Consider the following 17339-nt stretch of genomic DNA (forward strand, 5'->3'; position numbering starts at 1 on the left):
TATTCCAAGTGTGGCCTTACCAAGGCATTGTAAAGTGGTATTAATACTTCATGTGATCTTGATTCTCTCCCTCTGTTAATGCAGCCTAGCACTGTGTTGGCCTTTTTGGCAGCTGCAGCACACGACTGGCTCATGTTTAGGTGATTGTCCACTAGGACTCCGAGGTCCCTCTCACAGTTACTACTATTGAGCATGGTGCCACCTATGCTGTACTTGTGCATTTGGTTTTTCTTGCCTAAATGTAGAACCTTGCTTTTTTCCCTGTTTTTTTTTTTTTGTTGAGTTATATCAACTCAACAAAAAACATCATTATGACATTTATCAATACATTTTTAGCTTATACCTATCTTAATGACATTCAATCTTCATAAAACAATCCATATCCGTTTATTAATTTTTACCCAATTTTTAGTTTCTCATCAATATTCCAATTTAACCTTTGATATTATTCGGTTTTTCATTCCACAGCAGGGGGAAGTTTGATAAACAGACATGCAGGTGGTCCTCAACTTACGACTATTCAAAGTGATAACACCGAAAAAAAGTGGCTTAGGGCCATTTCTCAGAACCTTTTAAAGCATTTCCCGTGGTCACGTGATCAGAATTCTGACGCTTGGCAACTGACTCATATTTACGACGGTCGCAGTGTCCCCCGGGGGTCACGTGATCCCCTTTGGCAACCTTCTGACAAGCAGAGTCAATGGGGAAAGCCAGATTCACTTAGCAACCAGGTTACTAATTTAATAACTCCAGTGATTCATTTAACGACTGTGACAAGAGTAGTCACAAAATGGCCCAAAATTTGCCTAACCCAGGGGTAGGCAACTTTGGCTCTTTTGTGACTCGTGGACTTCAACTCCCAGAATTCCTGAGCCAGCATGGCTCAGCTTGGAAACCTCTCCCTTTCCCCTCAGCATGGCTGGCTCAGGAATTCTGGGAGTTGAAGTCCACGAGTCATAAAAGGGCCAAGTTTGAAGACCCCTGGTTTACTGTATAGGCCAGGGGTGGGCAACCTTGCCTCTTTTATGACTTGTGGACTTCAACTCCCAGAATTTCTGAGCCAGCATGGGGGAACTATGGCCCTTTCATGACTGGTGGACTTCAACTCCCAGAATTCCTCAGCGAGCATGGGGGAACTATGGCCCCTTCATGGCTCGTGGACTTCAACTCCCAGAATTCCTGAGCCAACATGGGGGTACTATGGCCCCCTCATGACTTGTGGACTTCAACTCCCAGAATTCCTCAGCCAGCATGGGGGAACTATGGCCCCTTCATGACTCATGGACTTCAACTCCCAGAATCCCTGAGCCAGCCATGCTGAGGGGAAAGGGAGAGGTTTCCAATTTGAGCCATGCTGGCTCAGGAATTCTGGGAGTTGAAGTCCACAAGTCATAAAGGGACCATAGTTCCCCCACACTGGCTGAGGAATTCTGGGAGTTGAAGTCCGCAAGTCATGAAAGGGCCATAATTCCCCCATGCTGGCTCAGGAATTCTGGGAGTTGAAGTCCACGAGTCATGAAGGGGCCACAGTTTCCCCCATGCTGGCTCAGGAATTCTGGGAGTTGAAGTCCACGAGTCATGAAGGGGCCATAGTTCCCCCTGCGGTAAGTATAGACTTCAAATCCCAGAATCCTTCAGCCAATATGTATAGATTTCGACTCCCAGAATTCCCCAGGCAGCATGTGAGGATTTCAACTCCCAGAATCCCTCAGCCAGGATGTGTGGACTTCAATTCCAGCATTTTGCCTGGGGGAATTCTGGGAGTTGAAGTCCGTACATCTTGAAACTGCCAAGCTTGAGAAACAGAGTCAGTTGGCGGAAAATAATTCTATGTACAGTATTCATATTGATCTCCTGTAATTTATTTCTGGTTTGTTTGTTGTTTTGTTTTGCTAATCCAACTTTTTAATCCCAATGAGCACCTTGAAATACAAAGAACCAATTGTTTTCTATCAGGCTCCTGTTACAGAGCTACAGTACTGTAATAGCTGCATCCTGGAAAACAGGAAAAGATTTAAATATTTCCATAAAGCGACAATGCTGCTGGAAAAAAATCACTAATGGAAAAATTGATACCCCCCCACCCAAATACTCAGTATCCCAACTACCCAGATTATTTTTACTTCCCTGATTTTAGTGTATGAACTATGTGGAACAAAGAAGGCAACAGAATTGCCTGCTGCTGCCCTGTTCCAGTTTTCCTAAATAATCTAATTAAATATGATTATTAATTGATTAAAATGATTAAGTAATCAAGTACGATTATGCATGTGTTGTTTCTGTAAAGACTCCGCTGTACGGTTCCTTGTTGATAAACATAAGAGTAATTTTTTCTTAGTACTTTGTGGATCTGTAAGCCGCTAATCAGAAAACCATGGTTTGTGTTTGTGTGTGTGCGCACACCTGTGTTTATGTGTGTGTGTGTGTATGTGTGTGATCATAATTAGGAAGATGCTGGCTGGAGATTGCACTCTCCATTCTTTTCCATTTTAAATCCATCCTCCCAGATGCTGCCGCAGACATGGTTAAAGAAGCTAGCTGAGTAAAATAAACCATGGTTAGTTGCAAACAGGCTTGTCTTATTAGGTGAAGGCAATCTAAAGCATGCTTGGCCTAGTTTAATTTGGCACAGGGCCTGCCATTCGACATCTACAAAAGATTAACGCAGGGGTCTTCAAATTTAGCCTTTTTATGACTTGTGGACTTCAACTCCCAGAATTCCTCAGCCAGCACATCTGGCTGAGGAATTCTGGGAGTTGAAGTCCGCAAGTCATAAAGGGGCCATAGTTTTTAATGGCTGTCTCATTGCGAAATAACACCAAGTACGGAGTGATGGAGTCCTATCAAAATGGCAGGAGACGTATTCAGTTTCCCTCCTGGGAATGTGGAAAAATTCCCATCCCACGGACACGTTCACATGTCTTAAGAGTCTTCCCACAAGCCTACAGACATATTTCAGGTTTTCCTTGGGGCGGATGCAAATTGGGCCACCCACACAGGAAGGGAAGAGCTTATAGAAACCTTTAGGGTTGCAAAGCAGAAAAATGCCGTAGGGTCTCCTGCTTGGGTGGGGGGGTTGGACTAGATGACCTACAAGGTCCCTTTTAACAGTTATTCTAAAAATATTCAGCAGCAAAACAAAACAAAAAAAGGATGAGCAAGGGGTCCTTTGCAGCAGCACACAGGTGGGCGGAACGTAACATAGATCGTCCTTGAGTTACAAATCATTGGTTTAGGGACTGTTTGAAATTACGACCGCACAGTAAAAAAGTGACTGTTTTTCACATTTACGACCATTGCAGTGGTCACCAAGGTCATGGGATCATAATTTCAGATGCTTGGCAACTGACTCGTATTTATGACAGTTGCAGCGTCCCCCCCGGGGTCACGTGATCCCCTTTTTGCGATCTTCTGTCAAGCAAAGTCAATGGGGGAAGCCAGATCCACTTAACGGCCGTGTTGCTAACTTAACAACTGTCGTGATTCCCTTAACAACGGTGGCCAGAAAAGTCACGAGCTAACTCAAACAAACGTCTCACTTAACAACCAAAAATTTGGGCTCAATGGTGGTCCTAAGTCAAGGGCTCCCTACAAGATAGCCCTCAACTTACAACTTGCGGTTCGTTTAGTGACCATTTGAAGTTATGACCGCCCTGAAAAAAAGTGACTTGTGACAGTGTTTCATACTTACGACTATTGCAGCATCCTCACAGTCACGCCAACAAAATTCGGACATTTGGCAACTGGCTCGTATTTATGACAGTTGCAGCGTCCCCCTGGGGTCACGCGATCGCCTTTTTGCGACCTTCCGTCAAGCAGAGTCATCGGGGGAAGCCAGGTTCACTTTACAACCGTGTACGTTAGTTTAATGACTGCGGTGATTTGTTTAACGACTGTGGCAAAAAAATAGCAAATTTTGGGCTCAATTGTGGTGATAAGTCAAGGTGTCAACGCTGCTAACATCGGATGTTTTTGCTTTGGCAACAGTTGGAGATGCAACCCTTTTCTTCTTATATTTTACTCTTAGAGTTAGAGTTAGATGACGCTGGGGGGGAGGAATGTGCATGAGGGTTTAGCTAGACATAACAATACTGGACCTAGCCTGAGAATCAAGGTTATTGAAATAAGAGGCGATAAGAATTGGCGGGCTGGAGAACTGGAGGGAAAGCCTGCGTTTCAAGCTAATTGGAGAATGTGATTTATGACCGTTAATTGGAGGAGGGAATTGTGCTTTGATACTATGTGTTCAGGGGAGGGGAATTCAGATTTTTGACTTCAACTGTGTGAGTGCCAATACTATGCTTCTCAAGGACTGCCTGTAGAAACACAGTGCAGGAGTCCTGAAAGGGAATGGAATTCTTCTGTTGTTTTTGTTGCAAAGTTACAGCGTTGCCCCGCCAGTATCCTGCGGTCACCGCTTTTTATGATAGTTGTGCTGAAAACCGGCATTCATTTCCATTTTTCCCCAAACCAATGGCTGCTAGCAAACCATTGGTTTCACTTAATGGACCGTGACATTCGCTTTATGACCGTGGCATTTACTTAACAACCAATGCCCCAAAGGTCATAAAACAAAGGTCATAAAATTGGGTGATCTGCTTTATGACTCTCATGATTTATTTGACCCCGATGGACAAACTGCCTGTTATCAGAAGGGTGGAGTTGAACACCTGGCTATCTGTGGGCCCTTTTCAAGCTCTTCATTGTGCGCTTTCCAAAGTCACATCAGGCTGCTTCTGCCTGTTAGCTTCTGCTTCTGTTTGCCTTTCGTTTGTGTGTTCCTGTGTGTGTGTATGTCTTTGAGTCTCTCTTTCTCTCTGTGTGTGTGTGTGTGGAGGATGTGTGGTGCAGTCTTTGAAATCCTCAGCAAGGAAGCTGAACTGGTGCTGATGTGGTTTCATGTCCTAAACTGAGAGCCCAGATCAAGCCAGGTTAATAGTTAAGGTTTAACTAAAGTGACCCTGAATCCCTGCTTATGGACACAGGAGCTGCTTATCTGCATTTTAACCTGATTACTAAATTAACCCATTTTTTTTTGTTCCATGCAGTGCATTGAACTGTCCGCTAATCCGAGGCCTGTGTTGGCCAGGCAGGGTACACCACAAAGAGATCAAACCTAAGTTAGCACAAAACAGGGATGGGCATCTACAGGTAGAATAATAATAATAATAATAATAATAATAGTAGTAGTAGTAGTAGTAGTAGTAGTAGTAGTAGTAGTAGTAGTGGTAGTAGTAGAAAGACTGTGGCAAAGGCAAGCAAGGGTGGTACCAATAGTCATAGGCTCCTTGGATGCAATCCCAAAACAACTGGAGCACCACTTGAACACCATTGGCATTGACAAATTCGCTATTAGTCAATTGCAAAAGGCAGCCTTACTAGGAACTGCTTCCATCCTGCGACGATACCTGTAATACCATCAGACATCCACATCTGCCTATCCCAGGTCCTGGGTAAGGACTCGAGAGGTAGACAAAAATGCCAATTCCAGTCTGAACATCTGGCTGACTGTGCGATGATCAATAATAATAATAATAATAATAATAATAATAATAATAATAATAATAGTAGTAGTAAAAAAGTTGGAAGGGATTTTGGAGGTCACCTGGTCCAACCCCCTGCTCAGGCAGGAAACCCTATACCAGTAACTTACAACAGTTCATTTAGTGACTGTTCAAAGTTACAACGGCACTGAAAAAGATGACTTATGACCATTTTTCACACTTACAACCATTGCAGCATCCCCAGGGTCACATGATCCAAATTCAGACACTTGGCAACCAGTTCATTTTTATGGACGGAAACTAATCCAGGAGAGAAGCAACCTAGAACTTAAGGAGAAACTTCCTGACAAGTGAGAACAATTAACCAGTGGAACGACCTGCTTCTAGAAGCGGTGAATGCTCCAACACTGGAGGTTTTTAAGAAGAGACTGGACAGCCATTTGTCCGATATGGTGTAGATAGGGTTTCCTGCCTGAGCAGAGGGTTGGACTAGATGACCTCCAAGGTCCCTTCCAACATTATTATTATTATTATTATTGATCACCGCAGTCAGCCAGATGTTCAGATTGGATTTGGCATTTTTGTCTACCTATCCTTACCAAGGACCTGGGATAGGCACTATTATTATTATTGTTATGATGATGATGATGATGATGGTCGCAATGTCCCCTCCCGGGTAACGTGATCCACTTTGCGACCTCCAGACAAGTGAAGCCCGTGGGGGAAGCCAGATTGACTGAACAACTGCAGATATTCACTTAAGAACTGCGCCATGAAAGGTCGTAAAATGGGGGAAAATTCACTTAACATCTGTCTTGCTTAACAACAGACGCGTGCGAGCGGCGGCAAGAGGCCGCAGAAGTGGGCCGGCGAGGCAGATGTCGGGGAAACCGGAGGCCTGGCTGCAACTGTCCTAAGGTAGGTGAGTGCGGGAGGGCGGGGGGCAACTCCACCCCCCCATCCCCACCCCAGCTTGATTTTTACCCATGCGCCTCACCCTCCCCTCGTGTAACCAGGTGCAATGGAGTGGGTGCGGTCTTAAGAAGGGCTTACATTTGAGGCAGGACTTATATTGGGCGCACATGTAAAAAATCAAATTAGGTCTTATTTTGGGGTAGGTCTTACTTTCGGGAAAAAGCGGTAGTTCGCTGTGTATATTGATGTAAAATAGAATTACAGTGCACTCAAAAAGTATGAAGAAGAGGCTAGACAGGCACGCCTGGCTGAGGAATTCTGGGAGTTGAAGTCCACAAGTCATAAAAGGGCCACGTTTGAAGACCCCTGTCTTAAATCTAACAAACAAAATGGAGGCTGGCTGAGGAATTCTGGGAGTTGAAGTCCACAAGTCATAAAAGGGTCACGTTTGAAGACCGCTGTCTTAAATCTAACAAACAAAATGGAGGCTGGCTGAGGAATTCTGGGAGTTGAAGTCCACAAGTCATCAAAGGGCCACGTTTGAAGACCCCTGTCTTAAATCTAATAAACAAAATGGAGGCTGGCTGAGGAATTCTGGGAGTTGAAGTCCACAAGTCATAAAAGGGCCAAGTCTGAAAAGCCCGGATTTATAGCATGGCACCGGGTTACCTGCAGGACAGCCTCTTTCCCGTGGAAGGGGCCTGACCACATCAAACCTGCAGAAGCTTCTGGTTGTCCCCCAGATTGGGGAAGGCAAAGCCCAGAAGCACGTTTTTTTGCAAGTGACTTATGTCCATCCTCGCTCTTACGACTATCACAGCATCCTCATGGTCACGTGATCAGAATAGAATAGAATAGAGAAAAGGAATAGAATAGAATAGAATAGAATAGAACTGGAAGGGACCTTGGAGATCTTCTAGTCTAGCCCCCTGCTCAAGCAGGAGAACCTATACCATCTCAGACAGGTGATTGTCCAGTCTCTTCTTAAAAACCTCCAGTGATGGATTGCCCATGATTTCTGGTGGCAAGCTGTTCCACTGGTTGATTGTCCTCAGTGTCAGGAAGTTTCTCCTCAATTTCAGGTTGCTTCTCTTTTTGGTCAGTTTCCAACCATTGTTTCTCGTCCTTCCCTCTGGTGCTTTGGTGAATAACATAACCCCCTCTTCCTTGTGGCAGTCCCTCAGATACTGGAATAACTGCTATCATGTCACCCCCATTTTTTCTTTTCTTTACACTAACCAAACCCAAGTCCCGCAGCCGTCCTTCGTATGTTTTGGTCTCCAGGCCTTGGATCATCTTGTAATTGTTAGTTAAGCATTGCCTGTACAGGGCTACATCAAAGACTTGGCTTTGCCTGAACCCAGTCTAGCAGGTTGTGTGAATGCAACCACTTGACCTTTTCCTAACTGGGGTTCAGATCCTGGTGTGAAGGTGCAGCCTCTCGTTTCAGGCTGGGGTGGCAGAAAGAACGCTTAGAAACGTAGATGAAAAATAAAATCTAAGGAAAAAAGGTGGTGTGGATTGAGAAGCCGGAACCCGCAGCCAGGAAAAAGTGAGAAATTGGATGAGTCAACGGGAGGATCTTTTTGGAGAGAAAGCAGACAAAATGTTCGTTTCATCTCCAGCCTTATGGTTTCCAGAGTGACTGTGCCCCAGAGGGGGGGGGCAATTTCCCCTCCCCCTTTTGAGGAGGGAGGGTCCTGGTCCTCTTTTAACAATGCAAGTTAAAAATATCCCAACTATTGTGTCAGGGAAACAAAAGGGCAGCTGGCAGCTGAGCCAGGTTGTCATTTTGTTCCTGGTTTATTTTCCTGCAAAAGGGAGCCCGGAGCCCCCTCTCCATTTAAATAAAGGAAGCCTTGCAAAATGTGGAAGGCCCTGTGAGCGGGGCAGGTGGGAGGGACCTGGGGGCTGACACCGTTTATGTGCAAGGCAGCCGCTCTGGGCAAATGTCTTCGGTGGCGCCAGGAAACCGGTTGTGCAAACACAAAGCGGCCTGTGTGTTTCCAATCAAACCTTCCTTTGTTGTGTTTCCCCTCTTTCGGACTGCGCCAACTCGGGCCCTCCTTGCACTTTGCCAGCTAGAAAAAAAGGCCTTCGGCGGGGCTCCGCCCCCTCCCCAAATAAATATTATCAGGGGGGGTGTGTTTCGAACCCGGGTCTGTTTTTCCAAAAGGAAAAAAAAACAGCTAATTTGGGCTGTGTTCGCCAAACACGTGGAAACGGGTCCGGTTGAAGGGTGTGTGGTTGTCTTTAAAGCCTAGAGATGCTAACTTATATAGATCGGGATTTGTGCTTTTCTTCTTGTGGTTTACCCTGGGGTGCAAACCCAGTTTGTCTGTTTAATTTAGGATTCGGCAAATTTTGCAAACCGTGGAAACGGATGAATTCAGAGCCAGTTTTGGTCTGGTGGTTAAAGTATTAGGCCCCAAACTAGGAGACGGTGAGTTCTAGTCCCGCCTTAGGTATGAAAGCCAGCTAGGTGATTTTGGACTAATTACCAGGAGACTCTGAATTCCAGTTCCGCTTTAGGCACAAAAGCCAGCTGGGTGACTTAGGAGCCATCACCAGGAGACAGAGAATTCTAATCCCGCCTTAGGCATGAAAGCCAGCTGGGTGACTTTGGGCCAATCACCAGGAGAAGGAGAGTTCTAGTCCCGCCTTAGGCATGAAAGCCACCTGGGTGACTTCGGACCAATCCCCAGGAGACGGAGAGTTCTAGTCCCGCCTTAGGCATGAAAGCCGGCTGGGTGACTTCGGACCAATCACCAGGAGACGGGGAGTTCTAGTCCCGCCTTAGACATGAAAGCCGGCTGGGTGACTTCGGGCCAATCCTGAGGAGACGGAGAGTTCTAGTCCCGCCTTAGGCATGAAAGCCGTCTCGGTATCCTTGGGCCAGTGATCCTCTCTTAGCCCAACCCGCCCCACAGGGAAAACGAGAGGAGGAAAGTGTAATAGACATATTCGCCACCTTGAGTAATTTATAAAAACAACAATAATAATAGTAGTAAAGTTGGAAGGGACCTTGGAGGTCAGCTAGTCCAACCCCCTGCTCAGGCAGGAAACCCTACACCATTTTGGACAAATGGCTGTCCAGTCTCTTCTTAAAAACTTCCAGTGTTGGAGCATTTACTGCTTCTGGAGGCAGGCTGTTCTGCTGGTTAATTGTTCTCACTGTCAGCAAGTTTCTCCCATAAATGGTGGGATATCAATAATTAAATAAATCCCCTGGATTCCTGTGATTCGCTTAACAGAATAGCCGGCTGAACAGTTTTAACCGTTGGAAGGGACCTTGGAGGTCTTCTAGTCCAACCCTCCGCTCGAGCTCCGGAGACCCTATGAATGCCATTTCAGACAAAATGGCCGCCCAGGCTCTTCTTAAAAACCTTCAACATCGTAGTTCTGTCATGGAGTAGTTCACGTAAACAGCTCCAGTTCCTGTTTCGTAAAGCTTTGTGTTTTTGAAGGAAGCCAGAGAGGAAGTGTCCTCTTTGCCTCGGGGGGGGGGGGGGGAGGAATTGAAAAAAAATAAAAATAAATTCTTGACCAAAATAGGAAGCCCTGTTTCTTGCCTTCCTTGTAGTGTCAGTCCCAGATTAAAGAAGCAGCTGAAATAAATCTATGGAGGAGGCAGCAAATGCAGCTCCCTTCAGAAACCGGGACACTCTGAAAGGGTGGTTTGCATGTCTTCCCCACCTACATCCAATGAGGGCATTCACACAACATTGGAACCTGCATCCTGAGTTAACCTGCTTTCGGAATCCCCGGAATACACCGGCCCATAAAGTAACCAGCGCACGAATCGTGAAACGCCAAGTTAATCCTTGCCCAGCTTTTTGCCTTGTGCAAATGGAAGACTGTCCAACTGACCCAGCTTAAATGTGTTGTGTGAACACAGCCAGTGAGGTTTAACTTGTATAACAGGCCAGCCTTTCTTTTCTCTACTCTTTCCTCTTCCTTGTTTCTTGCATTTCCCATGTGACTTTCTGCTTATTCCTTACCTCCCTGATACGCGTAATCCCTAATGGAGCCCCCAAAGAGAGTCAGTAAACAGATCGTCACGTGACCAGGCCCAATTTTACAACCCTTTTGGCATGAGTCGTTAAATAAACTTATTGTTTGTTATGGGGCATTTTAGCCACAAACTGGAAGGAAAAACTTTATACTTTGGCAAAAACTTTCTAAATTGTGCTCACGGGACCAAGGGAGGCTGCCAACGGCTGTAAATATCACAAAAAGGATGTTGAGAGTTTGGGAAAAGTTCACAGAAGAGCCACTAAGATGATCCAAGGCCTGGAGACTAAAACATACAACGAACAGCTGCGGGATTTGGATATGGCCAGTCTAAAGAAAAGAAGAAATAGGGGTGACAGGATAGCAGCGTTCCAGTATCTGAGGGGCTGCCCCAAAGAAGAGGGGGGTCACGTTATTCTCCAAAGCACCAGAGGGAAGGACAAGAAACAATGGTTGGAAACTGATCAAGGAGAGAAGCAATCTGGAATTAAGGAGAAACTTCCTGACAGTGAGGGCAATTAACCAGTGGAACAGCTTGCCACCAGAAATCATGGTGGACACTCCATCACTGGAGATTTTTAAGAAGAAGCTAGACATTCACTTGTCTGAGATGGTATAGGCTCTCCTGCTTGAGCAGGGGGCTGGACTAGAAGACCTCCAAGGTCCCTTCCAGCTCTATTCTACTCTAAATTCTAAACGTGGGCTGGTTGCTTAGCCCCCAAAAGGAGATTACATGACTACGAATGGTGCTGTTGGAACCCGGAAACCCCATCCAAAGTACCTTTTTGAAGTCCTTTGTAAGTTCAGACATGACCGGTTGTAAGTCAAGGACTATGTGTAATGGATGGCAGGTACTGTTTGGAGAGGTCAAAGGAGTCAATGCTAGGGCTGATATAATAGCCGTAGTCCAATATTTGGGGGGCTGCCACAGAGAAGAGGGAGTCAAGCTATTCTCCAAAGCGCCTGAGGGCAGGACAAGAAGCAACGGATGGAAACGAATCAAGGAGAAAAGCAACCTGGAACTAAGGAGAAAATTTCCAAACAGTGAGGACAATTAACCAGTGGAACAGCTTGCCACCAGAAATCGTGGGCGCTCCATCCCTGGAAGTTTTTAAGAAGAGACTGGACAGCCATTTGTCTGAAATGGTATAAGGCAGGGGTGGGCAACTATGACCCTGTTAAGACCTGCAGACTTCAACTCCCAGAATTCTGGGAGTTGGACTCCATGGGTTGTAAAGGCATGGCTGACTCAGGAATTCTGGGAGTTGGAGTCCATGGGTCGTAAAAGGGCCATAGTTGCCAACATCTGGTGTAAGATCTCCGGCTTGAGCAGTGGATTGGATTAGAACACGGGTCCCCAACCTCTGGGCTGCAGGACAGGCTGGCCAGTGTGCACGCCCCCTCACTTGCGCTAGCGCCATAGCCGCAGGGTTCAAAAACGATACTCCACCACGGAGCACAAAAATGCGCCACTGCTGTGCCTCGGGGTGCCAAAATGGGCTGCCACCGCGCTGCAAGGCGCAAAAATGGCTGCCGCCACGCCACAGGGCACAGAAACAAGGTGCTCCGCCACGCAAGAAAAGTATCAGGCAGGCACTAGCCTTGCCCCATTTGCGGCGCGCATGTGCTTGCGGACCTGTGCGCACAGGCGCACGCACACATGTAAATGCTTCCTCCTCTCTTTTCCTCCGGTCGGCCCACCGACAAAGGTTGGTGACCTCTGGACTAGAAGACCTCTAAGGTCCCTTCAAATCCTATTGTTCTACGTCAGTGGTTCTCAACCTTTTTAATGCCACAACCCCCAACCCGTCGTAAGTCGAGGACTACTCAACCGGTCGTAAGTCGAGGACTACTCAACTGGTGCAGCACCGTTTGCAGAATGGGACTTTTGGCAGGCTCAGCAGGGCAGGGACAGCCTGGACAATTCCTATTGGCTTTTGAAAGCCAATAGAATTAGACTCTATTCAAGAGAGTCTATTCTATTGGCTTTCAAAAGCCAATAGAATAAAAGGGAGTAGCACAGCTAAGGAAAAGGGGAAAAAAATGGCAGACTGCGTTGTTTGGCGACCCCGTGAAATGGTCGTTCGACCCCAAATGGGGTCCCGACCCACAGGTTGAGAACCACTGGTCTACGTCTACAGAAGTCTTGTTTGGTTTGGAAGAGGCTCTGTGGAAGACAGAGGCTCGGAGCCAGCCCTGACATTGCCAAATCCCAAGGGATTAAATGTGGGTGGAAGAAGCCCTGCAACGCAATGGAGTTTCACTGGGGTGGGAGGGAAATTTTTTCCCAACTGCTGGGAAAAACCCATCACCCGGTTGGTGAGTCAGGAGTTACTCAGCTCCTGGCACTCCAGATTCCAGCCGGGTCTCAACTCAACTCACACCCTAAAACCGATTATAAGGGCAGGACTCCCCAATTCTCCCCTGGTGGGTGGCAAGCTCAAGTCTTGGCAACATCTGGACTTAGCTGGCTAGAATGCCGCCAATCCTGCGCCAGACGTTTTCTCAATTTCCCACGCTTGGGGTTTCCTTGTGGTCTCCACTCCAAATGCTCTCTACACAGGGAGTCCTCGACTGAATGCATTTCGTGACTGTTTGTAGCAACAAAAGCGACCTACGACCGGTTTTTCACACACTTACGACCACTGCAGCATCCTCACAGTCACAGGGTCCAAATTCCGACACTGGACAATGGGCTCGTATAATGACGGTCGCAGTGTCCCCCCCCCACGATCCCCTTTTGCGACTTTCCGACGAGCAAAGTCAACGGGGGGAGGGGGGGAAAGCCCGATTCCTTTTTACAACCCTGTTACTAACCGAAGCACTGCAGGGATTCGGTTAACCACCCTGGCAGGAAAAGGTGGGCCGACTCACTTCACGAGTGTCTCGCTTAGCGACGGAAAGTGTGGGCTCCATCGTGGTCGTAAGATGAGGACTCCCTGTGTAAAGCAGAAAAGAGAACCCAGGGCTTGGCCAGAGGCTAGATGGGGCTGTTCCGTCCAGCAAGCCACCCCCCCTTTCTTCCCCCCTCCCCCCCCACTGCCCTGCGCAGCGGCGCAAACCTCCCTCTGCAGAAGCGCTGCGCAACTCCCCCCTCTGCAAAGGCGCCGGCGGACTGCACGTCCGAAACGTCTCGGGTATTAATAGCAGCGGATGAATGGCTCAGGGCGGGATGGGGGGGGGATGCGGAAGAGGGTCAGAGCCTCCCCCGGGTTGCTCTTCCTTCCTCCTTTGGCTGCAACGCGCGCAAGTCCGAGGGTATCGACGGGAGGGGCGGATTTCTTCACCCCCCCCCTTTGAAACTGGGGCGCAGGAGGGAAGGTGCCTCCGGACGAGGCCGGCCCTGCGTTTTGCACGGGAGGTCCCTTCTGCCTCGTGTCCCCGCGTGTCTCGAGCAGACCCCCCCTCTACACACACACACACTTTTGCACGCGCCCCTTCTGCGCCATGACCCCACGTGTTTCGAGCAGACCTCCTCTATACACACACACACACACACTTTTGCACGCGAGGCACCTTCTGCGTCGTGTCCCCAGGAGGCCCCCCTCTACACACACACACACACACACATTTTTGTACGCGCTCCTTCTGCGCCGTGACCCCACGTGTTTCGAGCAGACCCCCTCTATACACACACACACACTTTTGCACGTGAGGCCCCTTCTGTGTCGTGTCCCCTCGTGTTTCGAGACCCCTCTCTAAACACACACTTTTACACGCGCCCCTTCTGCGTCGTGACCCCACGTGTTTCGAGCAGACCCCCTCTATACACACACACACTTTTGCACGCGAGGCCCCTTCTGCGTCGTGTGCCCGCGTTTCCAGACCCCCCTCTACACACACACTTTTGCACGCGCCCCTTGTGCGTCGTGTCCCCACGTGTTTCGAGACCCCCCTCTACATACACACACTTTTGCACGCGCCTCTTCTGCGCCGTGTCCCCGCGTTTCGAGCAGACCTCCCTCTACACACACACACACACACACACACATGCGAGGCCCCTTCTGCGTCGCGTCCCCGCGTTTCGTGCAGACCCCCCCCCACACACACATACATACACACAGCTCCTAGGATCAGGCCTGGGGTGTGGGGGGGGGTCTTCTCGTCCCCGGGGGTGACCCCCAGACTCTCTGGGCACCCCGCGAGCAAAGCGGTGGGGCGCGGACGGCGCTCCGGGTGCTCGGTGCTGCGAAACGGGAAGGTTGCCGTCGATGCCGCGGACTAGAAGCCGCTTCTAGGCGGATCTGGTGGGGCCGTGGATGATGGGGTTTCCGGAGAGCAGTGGGCGGAGGCGGTGGCAGATCCCGAGGGCGGCCGGGCCAAGGGATCCGACCGATCCGATCGGCTGGCGAACAGCCCCCCTCCCGTCCTCTCCCCCTTTCCCGGGCAACCCCTTCCATTTGCGAGTCCTCAAGAGGCGCAGCCTTGCGCGCGATCCACACCTCCGCCTGGGATGCGTCCGACGGGCTGAACTCTGCGAGGCTGCCTCGGGTGTTGAAGGCAGCCCAGCCCCCAATGGGGTCTGCACGGGGGGCGCCCCACGCCGTCCTCCCCCCCTCGAGCTGGCTGGAAAGACGGGGGGGGGCGCCGGGGCTTAAAACCCGCCGCGGGGCGCTGGGAGCGGGGCGGGAGGCGCTTCGCCTCGGCTTGCGGGAGCCGCGATGCGGGCGGAGTCCGGCTCTGGCGGCCCCCCCCCCCCGGCTGGACGACGGGAGGAGCAGCAGCAGCAGCGCCCCATCCTCGGAGATGCAGCGCCGGAGGAAGCTCGGCCCGATCCGGCCAGGGGAAGCGAGTGGGGTGGGGGGGGTGCCTGCCTGGAATTTGGGGAGGGGGGGAGCGGACGGACCAAGGAATCCCCCCCCCGTTTTTTTCTTCTTCCCCCGTATGGGTTTTTTTTTTTTTTTGGCCCGATCCAGCGCAGCGTCAGGATGTCCCGGGTCTCTTTTGCGCCGCGAAGGTTCCCGGCAGGATTTTTTTCCCCCCCCCTCCGGTAAGTCTGCCTGCAGATGCTTCCGTGGCTTTCTCTCGCCCCCCCCCCCGGGCGCTCCTTGGTGTCCCCGACTTGCTCCCGGGGTCCCCCTCCCCCTTTTGAAGCCAGGCCGACCTGCGCCTAGTGGTTAGCGAGCCCGGTTTGCCAGGCGTCGCCTCGCCCTTGCCTCTATTCTGCAGGACGAGCCACGGAGGTATGTGGTTTCTCCCCCCCCCCAGGATTCCTCTGCGCCCTTTTTCCCACCCCCGGGTCACTTTAAGAGGTGTCGGGGTGAAAAAGATCTGCCTTGGTCTAAAATTGCCGTCTTCCCCCCCCCTTCTCCCCTCTAATTCTTTTTCTCCCCCTCCTCTTCTCCCTCTCTTTCTCTTTTCTCTCTCTCCCCCTCTTTTTCTCCGTTTGTCTCTATTTCTCCCTCTGTTTCTCTTTCTCCCTCCCTCTCTCCCCTCTCTTTTTCTCTCTCCTTCTTTTTCTCCGCTTGTCTCTATTTCTTTCTTCCTCTTTCTCTCTCCCCTTTTTCTCTTCTCCGTTTGTCTCTATTTCTTTCTCCCTTTCTCTCTCCCCCTCTTTCTCTTTCTCTCCCCTTTTCTGTTTGTCTCTATTTCTTTCTCTCTCCCCTCTCTTTCTCTTCTCGGTTTGTATCTATTTCTTTCTCCCGCTTTCTCTCTCCCCTCTCTTTCTCTTTTCTCTTCTCTCTCTCTCCCTTTTTTCCTCCCTCTTTCTCTCTCTTACTCCATGTCTCTTTTCTCTCATTCTCCCTTTGTTTCTGTCTCTTTATTTCTCTTTGTCTCTGTCTTCCTCTTTCTCCTCTCTCTAATTCTCTTTCTCCTTCCCTCTCTTCCCCCTTTCTCTTCTCTCTCTCTCTCTCTCTCTCTCTCTCACCCACCCCATTTCAATCTTGCACCCATCTGTCTTCCTTCATTTCCCCTCTTCCCCATCTATTCCTTTGGACTTGAATGAATAAAATGCTCATTCCCGCCAATTTTTCTTTTTATTGCATTGGCCTCCTTTAAAAAACAAAACAAAACAAAAAAATGGGGCACTGGCTGCATGTCACAGAAAAAGGGGGAGTGTGTGCATGCGTGCGTGCGGGTGCGTGCATGTATGTGTGGGAGAGTCAGGCTGTTAAAATGTCAGCTGAATTGGTGGGGAAGGCAGCCCTGAATGTGGCCCAGCGGAATAGCCCATCTCTCTTTACAAAAATAAAAATCTGCATTTCCACCTTCTCCCTCCATCCCTGAAAAGAGGCGCCTCTAAAAATGTAATTTTCACCTAGCTGCAGGTCCCCAGATCCCAGGAAATCTAGCCCAATGTTTTTGTTCAAGCTGGGAAATTTGCAAATGATTGCCGCCTTGAGGAGCTGTGCTTTGTTAGCTGGAAAGCCGGTGAACAGTCTTTATTTTTTTTTTTTTACACCCAACATGGAGATACTGAAACTGCCCTTTAGAGGACAGGCTTTAACCTTCCCATGATCTCGCATGAAGTTGAGCTTCCCTTAAGCCCTGATTAATAATAGAAACCCATCCTGGTTTCAATAGCCCGCAGAGGAAATGGCATCCAGTGCCGTACAGTTTATGACATGCACACAGCCAGCATTTTGGAAATGTGGAAAAAGTATGTGGAGAGTTTTCTGTACCTGTTGAACTTCCAGCTGGCCTGGAGGCATTTAGGCCCATTCATTAACATTTTGTGTGTGGGGGGGGGGTATTTTTTGCACAACTGGCAGTTTTTTTAGACCATCCCACGAAGTTGCAATTAGCTATGTTTAGACTTGGCCGTTGTTAAATGTGAAATATTTTCTGTGTCAGCCCTTCTGCTGGGCTGGGATTAATACTGCTGAGTTTTGCACCGTCTGGCGTGACCCACATACTGTATGCTTTATTTTCAGCCCCCTGCTCTGCAGAATTTGGGGGTTCAAT

General features: G+C 49.1%; 1 long non-coding RNA gene across 2 annotated transcripts in view; it reads right to left on the reverse strand.

Moving 5' to 3' along the window:
• LOC120300877 overlaps positions 1-15837 on the reverse strand; it is a 55913-nt gene extending 40076 nt beyond the window's left edge. For both annotated transcript variants that reach the window (XR_005554764.1, XR_005554763.1), the window contains exons 1-2: positions 14492-15837; positions 13251-13372 (exon numbers count right to left, since the gene is read on the reverse strand). This is a non-coding gene — a long non-coding RNA (uncharacterized LOC120300877). The remainder of the gene's footprint in view (positions 1-13250; positions 13373-14491) is intronic.
• Between the last annotated feature and the right edge of the window lie 1502 nt (positions 15838-17339).

Source organism: Crotalus tigris, unplaced genomic scaffold (assembly GCF_016545835.1).
Source record: "Crotalus tigris isolate CLP2741 ecotype Arizona unplaced genomic scaffold, ASM1654583v1 scf7180000024361.1375286210:1436186, whole genome shotgun sequence".
NCBI classification, from domain to species: domain Eukaryota; kingdom Metazoa; phylum Chordata; class Lepidosauria; order Squamata; family Viperidae; genus Crotalus; species Crotalus tigris.